This window comes from Oratosquilla oratoria, chromosome 41, assembly GCF_046742065.1.
Source record: "Oratosquilla oratoria isolate Oo_2021 chromosome 41, ASM4674206v1, whole genome shotgun sequence".
Taxonomy (NCBI): Eukaryota; Metazoa; Arthropoda; class Malacostraca; order Stomatopoda; family Squillidae; genus Oratosquilla; species Oratosquilla oratoria.
Genome location: NC_134817.1, coordinates 36,484,600 through 36,499,599, shown reverse-complemented (window position 1 = coordinate 36,499,599; position 15,000 = coordinate 36,484,600).

Below are 15,000 nucleotides of genomic sequence, written 5' to 3'. Positions count from 1 at the left end.
CACTTTTTCCATAAAAATTATTTCAATAAAAAGATCAATACCTGCGACCCAAAGCTCACTTAACCTAACCTAACCTCGAAGTGAAACAATAAAGGAAAAGAAATATTGAAAAAAAAAAAAAAAATCTATCAGTACCTATGACTAAACCTAACCTAACCTAACCTAACTCCGTATCGTTCTGCCCTTCTCCACTGTTTCCACCTTGCAACCCAAAGCTTCACCTTGAGCTGTGTAAGCTCTTCTTTCAAGATGCAGCGAAGTAGAGATCGTCTCTGCTTCCCGGCCGGAGATACGCAAAGAAACGGCCGCCAGCTGTCAGGACGTAGATTTGACTTCGAGATAGGTAGAGCCAACTTCGCCAAGCGCGTAGTCAATGAATGGGACTGACTTCCCGTGATGGAGACGAAGGTTGAGTCTCGAATTTATTTATTTTTTATTTTTTATATTATTTGTTTTATTTTCATCTTTTTTACCTCGTTATGGAGCAAAAGCACATACTGATATTCCTACTTTGCAACTGTAACACAGTGTTACCATGATACGTTCATTATTTATTTGAGGTTTAACCTTACTTCGGTTAATTCTTTCATGTGTATCTTCAAATCGTGCTTAATCTGGTTTCAGTCAGACGGCTCCATTCAGCTGGAGGAAACCCCTTCAGGCTTCAGACCATAGATATTATCACCATCATCAGCCTTATCTTTACCACCACCAATTACCACCATCCCTGCCACATGACCACCACTATAATTGCCACAATCACATTCACTAACCCTATCTCCCCGAGCACCACCACTACTGCCATTTCCATTATCACCACTTCCACCATTATTCCACCTTCACCACCTCTATCACCACCACCACCTCCACCATTATCACCACTTTCACCACCTCTATCGCCACCACCACTTTCGCCAGCATCACCATTATCACCACCTTCACCACCTCCATCACCACCACCACCACCATTACCATTATCACCACCTTCCCCACCTCTATCATCAGCACCTCCTGCCACCATCATCATTATCACCACCTTTACCACCTCTGTCACCACTACCACCACCTCCGCCACCATCACCATCATTACTACTGCCACAACTATCACCACCACCCCCAAAACCACAACCCATTTACTACCATTACCTTCATCATGGCCATCACTATTATCACCATCACCTCTTCTTTTATCACCACCACTCCCATACACACCACCTGCGCTTCTGTACTCTGCCACATCACTTCCCTGACCAGTTCTGGCTAAGGGGTCAACCCCCGTCCCCATATAAGGGCATCTCTGCACTGGGAGGAGTCCCAACGGCAGGGGAAGCAAGCAACCTCATTTCCTTGATTTATCTATTCGTTTATTTGTTCGTCTGTCTTTCACCAGTTGTATCACTGTAGCATGGGGCAGTTGTGTTGTTTCAAAAGTCATGGGGATTTTATTCAGCAGAGAGTAAACCCAGGATTTTTCTTTTTTCACCAGCTTCAATACTGTGGTGTGAGAGGAGAGATTTTTCATTTACTAAGAGATTTCATTCACTACAACAATTCGTTTCAAAAGTTTTCTTTAATTAAATGTCAAGATTCTATTCAATTAAGAAACCTTCATCATCATCTTTTCGCTTTATTGGCGAATTTTACGAATATCGGGCAATTTTATTCAGATCAGCGGAGGTTCTCTTGTTGATGGGGTTAAAGACCTTGTTCCCATCCCTGTGGGACACCGCTACTGACCCAGATGAACAAGATGGCATGACCATGAACTTCAGGTCCGGCTGACATCATACGAGATTATACAGCTGATCTATGGGTTCTGGAAGATAGAGGACATCCTCGGCTCATCAAGAACCATTTGCGTCAGATGAGTTTTATTCAGGTTAGGTGATGCTCCCAACTCTTCCCTCCACTCTACTCTCCTCCTAGCTGAGTAAGGACGTCTGATGGTAACCGGTGGGTGCGCGTACACACACACACACACACACACACACACACACACACACACACACACACACACACACACACACACACACACAACGCATTAGCCTTCCATAGTCTTTATCTCAGAACTCTTTTCCTAGCCTCTATACCTTCTTCAATGAATAAGAAGCACCAAATTCTCCATCTCCCCACCTCGATAAACACGAACCACTCTCCTTGCTCCTCTTCCAGCCATCACTTTCATCGTTCTCTATCACTTCCTTTTATCACTCTCTTTATCTTTGACCAGATTCTCTTTATTACTCGCTTTCTCTAAAAGCAGATTCTCTTTCCGGGCCGAAGACTCTCTTTTCGAGGTCTTTCCAACACAGCCACGGACTCTACAGTTTCTGGACCAAAGACAATTTTACTCACCTCAGGGTAAGGACATGACATGAAGGGGTCTTACCACTGGCCTAAATCCAGCATGGGGCCGTTCACCAGGTGAATAAAACTGTCTGTTATGAACTAAGACTGAAATCTTTTAAATGGGTTTCAGTATTGAAGCGGCTGGAACCCCAAAGAACTCCAAATTCCGTCCCCCACGCTTATCCGCTTCGAGACAATAATCGGGATGGGTTTGAACTTCTCTCTTACCGAGGAATGGAGGAAAGGGGGGGGGGGAGAGGGGGTATAAGAACATAAGAGCCTGGTGGCACTTAGAACCTAAGGGAAAGGGTGCCCATCCAATACGCAGGTTAGGTGATGTTCTTCGGCGCCATCAAAACTGTCTTCCTGTTCTCTCTCTTTCTCTCTCTCTCGCTCGCTCTCTAGTCCCCAACCCTCTCTCCTTCTCATAATTGAATTCCTCCATTCCTCTGCCCTTACTCCCTCATTCCCTCTACCATACCTTCACTCCACAGATATTTCTCTTCTCACTCTCTCTACCTCATTCCACCACCTAGTCAGCTTCCCCTCTTCATCCCCTTCCATCTCCTCCTCCTCTTCCTCTTCCATCTCTTCCTCTTCTATAACTTCAACAATAAAATTGCATCCAGACTGCCTTCCGATACCGTCTAGGCCTCAACTACGAATTATCAAAAATCACCTAATAGGGGGTTTCATCCGCCGGGCCCCATTCTTCACGGCCGCGGCTGCCTGGGACCCCATAACCTTCCCCCATTAATGTCTCCGCACCTCTCCATTACCGGGTCTGATCCAAACGCGGTATACGATCGAAGAGCCTGGCCAGGAACTTCCCAACTGTAGTCGAGATGGCGACCTTTATGTTCCAACTGCAGTTGAGATGGCGACCTTTATGTAAGGACACGGTTCGGTAAGGTCATTTTAGGTTATGTTAGGTTTGGTTAGGTTAGATTAGGTTAATTTTGATTAGGTTGAATATATTTCGCGGTAATTCGATGAGTATATTCTTTAGTCTGACAAACAAATTAGCTCTGAAGTAACGATAACAATAATCATTAATTTCATTAGTTAAGTGTAGGTTAGGTCTGTTCAGCTTAGACTAGGTTAGGTTAGGTTTGATTAGATTGAACAAATTTTCCCGTAATTAAACTTCACGAGGAAATGGGTGAACATATTTTTAACTTAAAATTTCTAGCCAGCTGCAAGATAACGCACGAATAAATGATCTGCTTCCGCAAAGTCATCCCCAGGTAATATGTGTGTGTGTGTGTGTGTGTGTGTGTGTGTGTGTGTGTGTGTGTGTGTGTGTGTATGCGTGTGTGTGTACACTAACATATGTATGTACATGTATATATATGCTTACATATATATATGTATATGTATGTGTGTATATATATATCATATATATGTATATATACAGTATTATATATATATATATATGTATATGTATGTATATATATATAGTATATATATATATATAATGTATATATATATACAGTATATATTATATATATATTATATATATATATATATTATATATATATATATACCCAAAGCGCCTTTCCACCTTATAAACAGAAAAATGAAGAAGTAAAGATATTAATAAAACGCAGGAATAAGATATACAAATAAATACACATAAATAACTGAATAAATACTAGAAATGATAATGTTTAGATAAAGAGGTACTTAATAGATAACTAAAAGAATAAACAAGTAAAGGAATTATTAATAAAGAAATATTTATAAAAAAAATTAATCCATTAATAAACACAATACTCAAGACCTGACCTTATCTTCTCACCCAGCGCCCAATAGGACGTCCATCGTCCACTACGTCCGGAGACCTTATCGACTTCGGTGACAGGGTTGAGTTCTGGGGAGGTACCAGTACCTCCCCAGCCCCACCTCCTCAAAAAAAAAAAAAAAAAAAAAAAAAAAAAAAAAATATGGACGGAATCTATATACGACTAGTGGGACCGAAACACCATGTCCAGTTAATCTAAAGAAACCAATTTTTTTTTTCACAGTTTAGCCGGTTCTTGCTCTAAAATTCACATTTTTCTTAAGTATTAGCTTGCGTAATGGAAAAAAGAAAGTAAAGAAGAAGCTTAGTGCAAGTCAGGGAAATTTGAGAATTACAGAATAAAAAATGGCATGTATTAGGACATAATCTTCGCCTCATTTATATATTGTGAATGCATTGTGACTCTACTACAACGGAATAGAAAAGAGTAATCTATATATTACAAGTCAACCAAACCTACTGTCGATTTTTTTTTAATGAAAACGGCTTAACGAAACCTCACGAGAATTGACTTACACATTCAGGATACGAAACTTACAAACCTATCAAAAAATGTATGAACAATGCGTCATTAAAAACGTTTAATAGCTTCAGTTTATTCACAAACGTTTCACAATACTGCTAACCATGACAACAGCTCACCATACATGATGACAAACGTAAGAAGATACATAATTGGGCGTTGCTGTGGAGCTCCCATGGGTCATTTGGCTGGTTGCTATTCTTGTTCTTCTTAGCCCTTTATACATACACATACACACACACACACACGGTGGCGGAGTTGGTAGAGCGCTGTAGTGGGAAGTACGGTAGTGCTCGCAGTACCCAGTTCGAATCCTGCCCAGGGCCAAAATTATTTCGGTATCGCTGTGCTTCGGGTCGTTACTCTGACTCTCGTGGGCGGGGAGTTGGGTGTGTGTGTGTGTGTGTGAAAGGTCATAGCATTACCCATAGATCGGTCATACGAGCTCTGAGCTCTCTTCTGGGAAGGAAATAGCTGTCGATCACGAGTACAACACGTGATCCAAAAAGACCAAGGTGAATACACACATACACAAACACACGCACATACACACACACACACATATATATATGGATTAAACAATTGGGACTCGAACCCTTGACTGTGCGTCGTTTTATCATAAGACAAGAACGCTGCTGATGGCGCTACGATGGACATCTACTCTAGAAGGACCATTTCAGAACATCCACTACATTCCCCGGTGCCAAGACGGGCAGCGCGATGTGCAGACTTGGACTGGGAACCCAATCTTAGAACCTTACTCGAACCCAGGCTAAACAACATTCAGAAATATCCAAGATTCGTAACGCAACGTTCCGAAACCTAGAAAACGACGTATACATCTTCAGGGATGTTTTCTCCCGACATGCGTTTTCGTTCCCAATATTGGAGAGTTCCGAATTCCTGAGAGCTTCTCCAAACGAGAGCACTCTCTGGAACTCGGCTGCAGCGCTGCACCCTTCGTCCGCAGTGGAAATAATTCAATTACCAGGTCACAAACGCACACCCTCCACACAATCGCCTCCTCTGCAGTGAGTGTCCAGCAAGCAGTTGAAGACCCACAACAAAAATTGAAATAAAAATATATGTAAGTAAACAATAATAAAACAAAATAGAATTAGAATGAGATAAAATAAATGAATGAATAATAATGATGATAATAATAATAATAATAATAATAATAACAATAATAATAACAATAATAATGATAATAATGATAATAATAATAATAATAATAATAATAATAATAATAATAACATAACAATAACAATAATAATAATTATATGATAATAATGATTACATAATAACAATAACAATAATAATAATAATTACAATAACAATAAATTGAAAATAAAGAATTTTACCTAGTATGAGGATGTTCCCTATCGCCGTAAAGCAGGGGAGGGGTTGGGTCCCTCAACTGAATAAAAACCACCTGACGGCAATGAAGGAGATTAAGGAAAAGACTGTATTTGGTAACTGAAAACTAACGCTTAAGGACAATATCATGGGACCACAGAGGTAGTAAAGGATATTTAAAGAGGGAAGAAGAATGGAGGAAATGTAAAGTATATACTTATTACTAGAATTCCCTTTCGTCCTTTACATAGGGGACGGCCGTATAAGGCTTTTTTTTTTTTTTTTTTTTTTTTCCCCTGCTTTATACCTAGTGGATGGAGGGTCACCCCCTCACCCCCGCCACACTTCTCGGCTCAAAGGCAATGCAACAAGACGTAGTACTTTTACAGTAGACCCCAACAACCAGGTCTGCTTTACTTCGTCGCTTCGTTAAATGGCGACAACCCTCCCTCCCTTCACCCACTCGATGAATTTATGTAACAAAGAAGGGGAAGATCCCTTCAGGCCGCGTCATTTAGTCATCTATTTACAACCACTCACCATTCACTCTTATCTTAGGTACTCTCTCTCTCTCTCTCTCTCTCTCTCTCTCTCTCTCTCTCCCTTGTACCCAAGGCTCCCATCACTACGTTCGTTCACCTCATTCTCGGGCATCCCCTCAGCTTCTTTCCATCCACACTAGTGCTTTTCACGCCTTTATTGATTTATTTTTTATTTATTCATTTTTTTTTTTATCTTTATTATATTTTATTGGGGGGCTATCCACACTACTGCTTTTCACACCTTTATTCATTTTTTTTATTTTGGTGCCCAAACCATCCTAGTATTCTTTCACCAACCCTATCTGCCAACTCTCCTTCCAGTCATGCTCTCAGTCTCACCTTCACATTTCTCACTCTATACAAATGTTTCACTGTTATATTGCTAATCTTTCCTCGTTCATTCTTTTCATGTGCCCAAACCATCCTAGTATTCTTTCATCAACCCTATTTGCCAACTCTCTTTACAACCCTGCTCTCCGTCTCACCTTCACATTTCTCACTCTATCCATCCTCGTAACTCCCACCATTCTTATGAAATTTTATCTCAAACAAGTTGAAGTTTTTCCTTTCCAGCTTTTTCAGATTCAGAATCTCTGCTCTACACTTGGATGCATGTATAAAGGTTCCTTCGAGAAGTTTTCTTCTTTTCGTTCTTTAGAGATCAAGGCGGGTTCCCTGCATGCAGCGTCCCTGCAAGATGGACAGCGAAGCTATTTTAAAAACCCGTCAACCCCTTCACCTCCATTAGGAGGTGGAGCCCTTAGAGGTAGACAGTCGATCTCCGGAATAAGCCTAAGATTCTCATGAATTTCAAAGAAAGAAAGATGTGTATACATCCATCCCAGAAGGCAGCATTGAAACCTTTGTGTATTGTCGGCACAGCGTCACTGCAAACAAGCCGTGGATATGATCCCAACAATAAACAATTCAAAAACCACTGCAAGACTGGATTCTTTCCCGACCAAATAACAGCTACGTGTTCAAGAGGTAGTGGCGGTGGTGGTGATGGTGGTTGTGGTTGTGGTGGTAGTGGTGTTGACACAGACGTTGTCAACGGCGTCGACGTTGGTGTTAGGTTTAGGATTGGTGTTGGGGCTGGTGTTCCTGATCCTGATTATTTGTTACTGGTGTTGGTGTTGTCATTGGTGTTGATGCTGGCGTTGGTACTGGGGTTAGATTTGTGGTGTTAGAGTATAAGTGAGATTGTATGAGAATGACAGTCGCCGACAAAGTCTATCAAAATAAACGCCAAGTGTGAGCACAGCGTCTTCATTGGTGAGACGTTTCGCTATCGAGATTAAATCGCACTCAACTCCCGAGTCCTCCTCTCCAATACTTTTGGAGTCACAAGAAGTTCACTTCTCGGCCATACTATCACATTTCTGTGGCCACTTGCCGCCTACGATCGTCGACTGTAACGCAACTTCTCTTCAACTTTTTCTATAACAAGTTTTTTTTTTCCGTATCAGATACTTAAAACTTTGACATAATCTCACTTCGCGCTCATTTTCCTCTTGTCCTCTGTGAAGACAGGCTGACAGGAACCTCCTACATGATTTTTGCTTTCAGAACGACGGAAATGAAGAAAATAGAAACAACGTACACTAAAATGAAATTAAACATAACGAATAAAGTAGGTAGTAAATAAATACTAAATAGATAGGGAAGAATGAATAAATTAATATCAACATGTATAATGATTATAAAATTGGCTTTCACAACGAAAAAGAAAAAAAAATGCAACACACTAAATGAAATATTAAAAAAATCTGAAAACAAATATGTATATACACATAAACATATATATATGACTAAACAAGTAATTAATCAAACAACGAATAAGAAAATGAATATACAAATGCAAATATCAATGCTCATCTCATAGGGAAATAAAGAAAAAATATAGATATTAATCAGAGAAAAGTAATCTAAGAAATAAAACCTAATACGAAGATGATGTAGGAAAGGGAGAAAGCAAGACCTTAATTGGAATCAAACCAGTTTTTAATTCCATTATCAATCCCCTGTGCTCAAGGGGATTCAACTTGTGATATATATAAAGTATATACAATCATAAATTATATATTATATACATATATATATATATATATATATATATATATATATATATATATATATATATATTGATTAATGACCCATTTAACGTTGCGAACTTCCCCTGTCAGGACGCTATGACGGCGGTACCCCCTATAGAGGACTTTGTAGTGTAGAATTTCATGATCCATGCCCTTGGTCCAACTTGTTGGTGGCAGAGTTCGAAGTGCGATCACCTCGACCTCCTCCGCAAGTAGCGACGCTCTAACCCGCTCGGCTGGTGGGTCCATATATATATATATATGTATATATATATATGTGTGTGTGTGTGTGTGTGTGTGTGTGTGTGTACGCGCACGCACACACACACACACACGCGCGCACAAACACACACACACGCACAAACAGTTAGGGTCACTAACTCATTGCCTAGCAAAGACAAGCTCCTCACCCTTGGTAGAAAGGGTTACCTCTTTGCAATCTGACTGAGCAAACTAAGCTGCTTTAGCACTCCTAATCATCCTTTTCAATCTCGTGAACACAAAAGCGGTAAAAAATCTCTTCTCAGGTTTCCTCCAAGTTAGTCTTTGGTTTAAAATGGTACGATGGAGGTCAACCACTCTCAGTTGACATATGAATGCACACACATCTACAGACACATGTACACACACACACACATGTACACACACACACACATGTACACACACACACACAATGTACACACACACACACACACACAATGTACACACACACATACACTCACACACGTATACACTCACATACACACACACACGCATACACACACACTCACACACGCATACACACACATAAACACACAAAGACATAAACGTGCACACACATACGCATACACACACACACACACACACACACACACACAGAAACACACACACACACGCACACACAAATACGTAAACGCACGCGAACACACACACACACGCACACACACACACACACACACACACACACACACAGGAACACACATACACACACAGACATAAACGCGCGCACACACACACACACACGCAAACACACAAACGCGCGCATACACACACAAAAACACAAACGCATACACGCACATGTACACGAACTTGTCCCTATACGTACATACACAAACATTCCTCCAAACGTTTATATATATATATATATATATATATATATATATATATATATTTATATAAACAGTACTCAGCTTAACACTCTCGTTGTACGACATTATTTTCATTCGAGGCGATTACAGTGTCAAGGACAGCGCCCGGAGAACAGAAATATTGAAATGGAATATTAATTAGGAAGTGCGGAGGAATGGAACGGACGCCAAGAGGCGCCAGCATAAGCTCGGCACATTCACAATTGCCCTTAGTGTTATGATAGCCCATGGTAAAAGGCCCATGGGCCACATTAGCACAGGTGTAAGGAAGTGATTGTGGTAAAATCCCAGAGACTTGAGGGCTGTATGATTAACGTTATGTTAAAACAATGGAGAGTTAACATTCCATTTTTTATAACTTGGCGGAGATTTTCCTTCCTGTTGTTGCCAGATGGTTGGTTTATAGTTTCCGATTTCAATGAATATAAGTTTTTTATGTGTGTTTTTTTTTGTATGTACGTATGTGTGTGTGTGTGTGTGTGTGTGTGTGTGTGTGTGTGTGTGTGTGTGTGTGTGTGTGTCTGTGTGTGCGCGCGTTTATGTATATTATTTTTATTAATGCATTTCGTCAAGGCTTTCACTAAGTCAGATAATATACATATTAACCTTAACTTATATCTGTTAAGATACAATGAAGAGACTACAGAAGAGACTTATGGCCAAATCCTGATAGATATTCTTGGCCATGCGAAGATTAAGAAGTGCAGAGGCCAGGAGGGAATGAGCATGAAGAGAAGGAGGAAGAGGAAGAAGAAGAGAGAGGCGAAGAAAAGAAAAAAGAGGAAGAGAAGGAAGTGAAGAAAGAGGAGGGAGTGGGGAAGGTGGAAGTGAAGGACGAGGAGAAAGTGGAGGATATGTGGAAGTGAAGGAAGAGGAGGAGGAGGAGGTGAATAAAGAGGAACAGGAAGAGAAGATCTAGGAAGTGGAGGAGCTGGAGTAGGAGAAGCAGTAACTAAAAGAGGAGATAGAGGAAGAAGAAAAGGAGGAGGAGGAGGAGGAGGGGAGGGAGAAGCAGGAGGAGAAAGAGGAAGAGGAAGAGGAAAAGGAGGAGGAGGAAAAAGAGGAGTAGAAGTAGAGGAGTATAAGAGGAGGAGGAGAAGGAGGAGGAGAAAGGGGAAGAGGAAAAGGAGGAGGAGGAAAAAGAGGAGTAGAAGAGGAGGGGTATAAGAGGAGGAGGAGGAGGAGGAGGAGGAGGAGAAAGAGGAAAAAGAGGAGGAGGAGGAGTAGACGAGGGGGAGGGGGGTAATAGGTGACATAAATCGGAGAACATGTGGAAGGTGTATAGGTCTGAAAATGTACAAGAAACTGCAAGAATGTTCAGGTCTTTGACTTCAGAGGGGCGTGTCCGGCCGACCCGCCGCAGACTCTGAACAATCCCAAGACGAGATCGAAATCTTCTGGTTCGGTTCCAAGAGAACAAACCAGGCAGCTCGTATAACAAAAGAACAAATAACTCTGACGAGGTGGAGGAAGAAGGATGGCATCCAAGAAGAAGAAGAAGAAGAAGAAGAAGAAGGGGGAGAAGAAGAAAAGAAAGAAAAAAAAGGAAAAAAAAAGAGAGAGAAATGACACCTGAACAGACTAAGAATAGAAAGGCGTTTTTGTTAAGATAATCATTTGGTATCTGTCTCACGGTGAATACAGGGAAGAAAGGTGGGAGGGGAGGAGGAGAGAACCAAGGCGATGAAGTGAAGGTGAGACAAGGCGGTTGAGATATCAGGAGGTGACTGGAGAAAGAGAAAAGATATAGAGAGTAGGGGTATAGAGAGAGAGAAAGAGAAAGATCAGAAACGACAACGTAGGCCAGACTTGTTGGTAATATATATATATGTGTATATATACATATATATATATATATATATATATACTTACATTTATATATACATATACATATATAAACACACACACACACACACACACACACACACACACATATATATATTATATATATATATATATATATATATATATATATATATATATATATAACAAATGGAATAAAACTAAACAAATTGAAGATAACATAAATCACGGTGGCAAAAGAACGAAGATGAAGAAAGGGCCATATTGCTAATGGTTCTTTTACGTGTATTACGAGATGTTAATGGTAGCACACGGAGGAATGGCCTTGCAATTAGGTCCTGTAATGTTTTTGATAATGATGATGCCTACAGTATTTGTCAAAAGTATACTGTACCAATGGAAACGCCTACTGCAGAGTTATAGACATGTCTGTAATACATAAACACACGCGCACATACACACAATCTATATATATATATATATATATATATATATATATATATATATATATATATATATATATATATATATATATATATAACATATATATATAAATATATGTATATACATTATATAATATATATATACATATATATAATATATATATATATACAGTATATATATACGCATATGTACATACATTCATAAATGTATGAAGGTGAAGAGCATACGCCACGAGGCGCATAACTGCGACCAAATCCGCCTCCTTTGCTTAATGCACTTGAACTGTTGGAGTAGGTCACAGTCACTATTGGGAATCGGAGAGGAGTGCGGGACTCGAACCCGCGACTGGGAAGATGCAAAACCAGCACTCTTCCGATTGCGGCATCAGAACGCATATAGATATGAATACATATGTATAGATACGCGCGCGCGTGGACACACACACACATAAACACACATAAACACACACACACACACACACACATAGTGGGAGTGCCAGCTCTACACTCCTTAGCGAGTTCTGAAACTCGTTTCACCGTTCATATAAAGAAAAAGAAGAAGAAGAAAAAAAAATGACACAAGAAACGCTCATCTCATTAAGCACCCAAAGTACAGTTTGCCGATTGACTGTACAGTGATGGATTGTGAACACAAACGCTCTAATCTGATGATTCTAGACTCGGTACTTAGACATGACGTCATTACCTGGAAAGATTCAGCTCGTCCACACATAAATATAGTTCCATTTATATTCATTATCATTTAATAATAATTCGTACAAAGACTTATTGTTGTAAATACTCTTAATCTATAGAAAATGAGACATGAAAATATGTGGGTCATTACACTTTGTGTAGTTGTAAATGATGTATAATATACACCATGTTAATGTGTCATGTTACAAATTCATTCTGATGTTTTCTAAACACTTTGGTTTTTCTAGAAAGCATTCTGACTCCTATTAGACTTTCCATACGACTTATCTAGAAAATATGGGTGTATTTCTATGACCTATGGACCAACTAGTTGTTAAAGAAATCTATGGGAGGGATGTGTTTAAGGTTTAGAGGTACATAATTTGTTTTAATAATCTGATTGTTTTGAACACCCAACATCCGACAAACGTTTCATAAATGATAATGTTCATTGACCTTTTTTTTTTTTTTTTTTAAGACTTAAAAAAACTGCTGACAGCGCTGTTTAGTCCCGAGGAAGTCAAAGGTTTGACTGTACTCAATGGATCATGTCCTTTACTTGAGAAAAAAGAAAAATATGAAGAAGGCGAAGAAGAAGAAGAAGAAGAGGAAGAAGAAGGCGAAGAAGAAGAAGAAGAAGAAGAAAAGGAAGACGAAGAAGAAGAAAAGAAGAAGAAGAAAAAGAATAAGAAGAATAATGTCCTGAGGTGAAAGGTGAAAGAGTGGCTGATGCGACAGGTCATATATTTCTGGCTGGTGGAGAGTTCGCTGGAGCTAATTTTTCTGCATAAGATTGAGTTAAAGCCACAATGAGAGGCAGATTGGAAGAATACCATGGTAGTGACGGTGATGGACATGCTGATGTGAGCGTGTGGTACAAGGAAAACAGAACAGAAATCAGACAAAGTAACACAAAAAAATCTCAGCCTAGATTGTACAGTCACGAGCAAAAATTTTTGCACACAGTTTTTCATGATACAAAATTCAAATTCTTTGTCTGATTTTTTATCTGTTCAAGAAAATAGCTTAAACATAAGGTAAATACTATATAAGAAAATATATCACGTACTCTACAAATATATATATATATATATATATATATATATATATATATATATATATATATATTGACGTTGTGATAACTGTAGCATAGGGAAAAAAGAAAAGAAATAACATATAGTCATATTAAGGGTTTCTAAGTACATGTAAAATGAGTTACACAAGATGGTATGACAAAAAGAAAATAGAATGGAAACATAAAAAGCTGTTTATGACCTGAAAAAGAGGTTTCAAGAAAGTCAACGAACATGATAGTAGAACAACAGTGAAAATGGTTTCGAGGAAAAAGAAAGAAAAAAGAAAGAAAAAAAATCGAATTTCAATTCTTTCTTTTTTACCAAAAGAAAAAGTAATCTGGTAACTCCTCCCCCTCCAACTCTTCCTCTTCTTCCTCTCTCTCCAACTCCTCCTCTCCCACCCCCACCAATTACTCCTCTCCCTCCAACTCCTCCTCTTCCTCCAACTCCTCCTCTTCCTCCAACTCCTCCTCTCTCAACAACTCCTCCTCTCCCTCCAACTCCTCCTCTCCCTCCAACTCCTCCTCTTCTTCCAACAGCTCCTCTCCCTTCAACTGCTCCTCTCCCTCCATCTGCTCCTCACCCTCCAACTCCTCCTCACTCTCCAACTCCTCCTCTTCCTCCAATTCTTCCTTTCCCTCCAACTCCTCTTCCTCCAACTACTCCTCTCGCTCCAACTCCTCCCCTTTCTTCAACTCCTCTCCCTCCAACTCTTCCTTTCCCTCCACCTCCTTTTCCTCTTCCTCCAGCTGCTCCTCTCCCTCCAATTCCTCCTCTTCCTCCAACTCCTTCTCTTCCTCCAACTCCTTCTCTTCCTCCAACTCTACCTCCTCCTCCTCCGCCTCCTCCTTCAACCAACTGGTGACACATACGCATCTCACACAGCACAGGCAACAGTCAAACGTTTCACCATGGAGAGAATTACACTAAGAAAAGATACCGGTTACCATGAGGCGGCGGTTTCCAGGACAAAGAAACAAGAATATATGAGTGGAGGAGACCCCAATAGACCATAAAGCCTACACTAGACAGTTCCGGGTCCTTTAACACCTCTCATCCCTATCCATAAAATGATCTCGCCTTCTCTCAAAACGACCAATTGTTTTAGCACTCACAACATGGTTACTAAATCTATTCCATTCGTCAACCACTATATTGATAAACCAGTTCTTGCCAATTTCT